Source organism: Phocoena phocoena, chromosome 10 (assembly GCF_963924675.1).
Source record: "Phocoena phocoena chromosome 10, mPhoPho1.1, whole genome shotgun sequence".
Taxonomy (NCBI): Eukaryota; Metazoa; Chordata; class Mammalia; order Artiodactyla; family Phocoenidae; genus Phocoena; species Phocoena phocoena.
In genome coordinates this window covers 10557347-10562781 of record NC_089228.1, presented here as the reverse complement: position 1 = coordinate 10562781, position 5435 = coordinate 10557347, and the positions used below count along the sequence as shown (strand labels likewise).

Below are 5435 nucleotides of genomic sequence, written 5' to 3'. Positions count from 1 at the left end.
CAGCAGGGATCTTAACTACTCTGCCTTGCTGCCTTCAGCGACTGTATTCAGAGTAAAACCAAGCACCCCAATTCCAGAGCCTGTCAAGGCAGACATGAGGATCAAGCTGATACACTTTCCTGTGATTCCCAAAGAAAAATGAAATGAATATACTTAGACACTACAAATATTTGCTCAGCCACGCAAAAAAAAAAAAAAAAAAAAAAAGGCCTACCCCAAACCAACAATCCCTGATTTTTTTTTTTTTTTTTTTTTTCATGTAGGAGAAATATACTACTACTCAACCTCTACTGTAAGGTTGGCAGCCCTGAGAACTCCTTTTTTAATGTAGCATGTTATGGATGTGTTCCTGCTTCCAAAGGAATGAGGAGCAGACATTTCCACATGCAATCCCTGATTTTTTAAAATAAAGTTCCCCTTTTCTTTTGGGAAACTATCCTTCTCTATTATTAATTTATTTTAGGTGGTTTGTACATTGTAATAGCTTGGCCCATCAGAAAGTTTCAACCTCCTGACCACCATGAAATGGCCCAAATCTGTTGGAACAAAAGCAATGCCAGGAATTTGTCGCAAGTTTGAGAAAAGAGGGGCATTGTTCCCACTGGGATTATGGAATTTAGTAGAAATGCCACTGTATGGGAAAAGGGTACTTGAGATGGAAGATTACATAGGAGAGAAGCTCTGAGATGAGAAGAAGGCCCCAAGTTTCATCCAGGCCCCAAACAAACCAACCTTGAGTATTTCAGTTCCCCTTTTGGGTAATCCGGTTTGAGTTTTTAATTTTGCCCCCCAAAAGGTCTGATTTCCATAGCATTTCATATAACTGTCAAAATGAAGAGAACCTCAGAAAAAGCCCTTGTGAATTTATTTTTCTGCTCAGAAAAGTTTAATCTAGTTATACTTGGAGAGAACATTATTTTCAAATAGAAAACAACTGACAAGGTATCTTATTTTCTGATATGGTTTTACTTACCACGTATGGAGTAAACTAAAGACCAGTTAAGTAATTTTCAAAACACTTAGGTATATTAAAAAATCCTTACCGTATTTTCAAAAAAGTATCATATAATTATTTCCTTTAAAATCAGCCAGCATTTAGGGGTGGTGTTTTACATCTACTCATTACTGGGAATGGTTTTAGTGCCCCAAGATCAAATTATACTCATGGGAGCAGGACGATTACTCATACAAATATTGGGTAACAACTGTGAAGCAGTCTCATTTCTAACACTCTTATCTTCATGTATAATGCTTATCTGGATAGTGAAAATTGACAGCAGCCAGTGTGGAAAGGAAAAAGAGCAACCAAAACTGAGAATGGTTATAAATTATCTTTGCCAGTCTCTTGATGTACAGTAAATTCCTGGAAAAAAAGAAAGAAAAGCTTTATAACTTATTTTTATGTAGGTATCTAGAAGTAATAAGAGATGAGCTAAGTCTGTGGGGATAAAACAAAGCAGAGTACTGAGAGTTATTTGGGTGACTGATTCTGAAAGAAACTTATTATGGAAGAGGAATATTAATTCTGGAGAGAATTATACTAGTTATGCAAACTTATTAAATTATCTGTATAACTCAGTAATTTCTCTACTATTTGCCAGAAAGACCTCATGGTTTGTGAATTTTCCAACAAAGCCTGATACAGTGTAGGCGTAATAATTGAGGACTTAGATCATTATTATCATTACTATTATAGATAGGTTGATCAGGTGAAGAAAAACAGCTATATCCCATACAAACACACACACTTATATATAGCATATATTACATATAAATAGGATATATTATATGTATACACATATATAATTTTCTAGTAAGATATATATAAAATATGTGTACACATATACATGTTATATATATTGTATATAGATAGGATATTATATATAATATATATACATGTATATAATTTCCAAGTAAGATATACGTATAATATGTTTGTGTATATATATACATATCATATATAGTATATATATTATACATATACATGTAATACACACAAACATATTAGATATACATATATGTGTATTTTATACACACACACACACACAGACAGACATTCTAATTCCCAGGTAAGAGTCACATGGATATGATTCATAGCCTAAGGCAGAGGGAAGTCAAAGCTGGAGTAGTTAGCAGTAGGTGGCAGAGGTTTTAAGCAAAGATGAAAAGGTCTGGACCAACTACCATGGAACATTTGCTCTTTGGGTCTGTACGTATGAGCCTGTTCAGCTTCATCTCTCTGTGATGTGCAGAATCTCTGCCCAGAGATCTTTTTCCTGCATGCAGGGTCCATTACTCCAGGCTGACCAATCTCTAAGGAAAATAATCATTTATCATTCAAGCATTTATTTATCCTTCAAACTCAAAAAAACTTATTGTATTACTCATCCCCTTTTAGGGCCCTTAGGTAGACTCCCTCCCTGAGGCTCAAACATTTGATTCATTGTCAAAGGACATTTTTCTCATCTGCAAAACAGCGAATCCTCATTTAAGGCGTCTGCAATAAAAGTTACAGATGTTTCCCTTAATCTTTAAGGTATTTTCATTGATATAGCTTCAAGGACACTATACTTTCTGGTTTTGGTTTGTTTCTTTCTTTCTCTTCCTACCTCACTGGTTATTTTCTGTCTCATTTGCTCGTTCTCTGCTCAACTTTTAACTTTGGAGTGCTCTAGGGTTCAGTCTTAGAACTCATGATTCATTGTTCTCTTCCTAAGTGAACTCATCAGACCTCAGGGCCATAATGTCATCAGTAGGCTGACATCCAAGTTAATTTCACTCATCATGACTGTTGTCTATCTCAGGGCTCAACTGTCCACTTGACAATGCCACCTGACTATCTAACATGCACCTAAAACATATAAAATAGAACTACTGATTCCCAAGATGCCTACTTCCCCATCTACTTCTTCCCCAGAATTCCCCATCTTAGATGATGGGCACTGCCTATGCTCAAGCCAAAAACCAAAGAATTTCGATTCTTTTCTTCTACACTTTCACATCATTTTAAGCCATTAGGAAGTTCTACTGATTCAACTTCCAAATTATATCCCAATTCCCAATGCTTCCCTTCATGTATACTGTTATCATTCCAACTGGCGTCATTATCTCTTAACTTGATTAAAAACTAGAATGAAACTACTTCCTAACTGCTCTTACCGTCTGTTGCCCTTGAAACAATGCTCTCAGCCGCCAATGACTTCTTAAAATATTCATAATGTCAAATCATCCCCTTATTTAAGACTTTCCACTGACTTTCTACCACTCCCAGAATAAGACCATGATTTCTTCCATTTCCAGTAAAGAAGTCATCTGGCTCAACCTTCACACACAGCCTCCCATATATTTCCATGCTCTATTTCTAGTGGCTACACCTTCTTTCTCTGCCTCAGTTGTAGCACCTTTACTCCTATGTCAGGGCCTTTGCACCTGCTCTTCCCTTCCTGGGATGCTCTCACTCCAGTTCTTCCCATTGCTGACTTCTCATGTTTTGGCTCTCAATCAGCCATTACTTCCTCAGAGAGGCTTTTCCTATGACTCCACCTAAATTAAGAAAACAGTGCTCCAACATGTTACCCTAATTTATTTTATTTTATTAGTCTCATTTAATATTACTGTAACCACAAGAAGTGATGAGTTCTTTTGTGTTTAGAATGACTAATTACGCATTATTCAGCCTAGCACTGAACCGGAGCAGGACCCTACGGTCCTCCCCACTACCCATGTCCTCCGCCTGCCCTTTTATTTCCTAATGCTCATTGGAGTGTAGTTGATTTAAAATGTTGTGTTAGTCTCTTCTGTACAGCAAAGTGAAACAGTTATATATATATATCCACTCTTTTTTTAGATACTTTCCCCATATAGGTCATTACAGAGTATTGAGTTCCCTGTGCTATATAGTAGGCTCTTATTAATTATCTATTTTATATATAGTAGTGTGTATATGTAAATCCCAATCTCCCTTGCTTGTCTTTTGTTTGTAGAAAAACTTCAGCCAAAGCATAAGTTTAATCAGAGAAGTGAGAAAATGCAGAAGCAAAGGAAAGCAGTCAAACAGGACAAACAATAATAGTTTAGCCATTAAGCAAAGTCAAGGACCTCTAGTTCCTCCTCAAGGGCTACAGATAATATGCTGAGCCATATCCTGTGAGCTGTCTTGTAGATGCTGAAACCACTACCATGTGGAAGAAGTTAACTACATGATGACCAGACTGTAGCCATGCCATAAGCTGCCACCATTCTGAGAACTGGCCTCAAAGAAGTGGGAACAAAGTGACCCTGGAACTAAACATTAACTGTACTCAAAGCAATCAGGACGACGCGGATCAGACCATGGCATGACCAAGTTCAAGACGACTGTCAGAGCTGACTGTGCCGTTTCTGCATGTAGCTCCCTCCCTCCATCTATAAAAGCTCTAGCCCCCTGATTGTTGGGGGTGAGGGGTGTGGGGCGGGAGGGGAGTCAGCTTTGGACAGGAGTCTGCCCCCACCCCGCTCAGGTTGCCAGCCTCCGAAATAAAGCAAACTTACTTTCCTTCCCACCAACCTTGCCTCTTTATTGGCTTCAGAGCAGCGAGCAGCTGGACCCCACTTTCCGTAACAGCACAATCAAAACAATTATCCTTTGTTAAGAGCAGAGACCTTGTTTGTAACATTTCATGTGTTCCTGATGCAAAGAACTGTGCCTAATTCCTTCCTAAAGAAGGAACTGAAAAATACATGTTCCGGGGCTTCCCAGGTGGCGCAGTGGTTAAGAATTAGCTTGCTGATGCAGGGAACATGGGTTCAAGCCCTGGTCCCAGAAGATCCCACATGCCGCGGAGCAACTAAGTCCGTGCGCCACAACTACTGAGGCTGTGCTCTAGAGCCCGTGAGCCACAACTACTGAGCCCACGTGCCACAACTACTGAAGCCCGGGCACCTGGAGCCCGTGCTCCGCAGCAAGAGAAGCCACTGCAATGAGAAGCCCACACACCGCAAAGAAGAGGGGCCCCCCACTCACCGCAACTAAAAAGAAAGCCCGTGCACAGCAATGAAGACCCAATGCAACAAAAAATAAATAAATTAGTTAATTAAAAAATATATGTATGTTCCCCCAAATGAATTCATGGAGACTATGAATTAACAGTAGGGGGATTTGGCCTCCTCAGAGAAGTCAGGAGGGTTTCCTGAGTAAGTGACATTTGAAAAGAGATTTGATGACTTTGTTGGCATGATGTAGTTTTCTTTCTGAGGGTTGTAGGGGAGCAGAAAGTTGGGGAGTTGAACACTTCTGGCAAGAGTGATGGCATATGCCAAGACCCAGGGGTAGGAGGAACCTTGGTGCACTAGAGGAACAAACAAAGGGCTTGTGTGCCAAGAGGGCTGGTGGTATAGGAGGTGACCTGTGTCCAAATTGCTTCTCAGTGAAATCTTCTTTCATAAGCAAAACTTCA

At 39.3% G+C, this 5435-nt stretch overlaps 1 non-coding gene across 1 annotated transcript; it reads right to left on the bottom strand.

The window, feature by feature from the left end:
* Nucleotides 1–255: 255 nt before the first annotated feature.
* On the bottom strand, nt 256–390 carry LOC136130109 (small nucleolar RNA U109). Its single transcript, XR_010656308.1, has one exon. It is a non-coding gene; the product is annotated as a small nucleolar RNA U109 (small nucleolar RNA).
* Between the last annotated feature and the right edge of the window lie 5045 nt (nt 391–5435).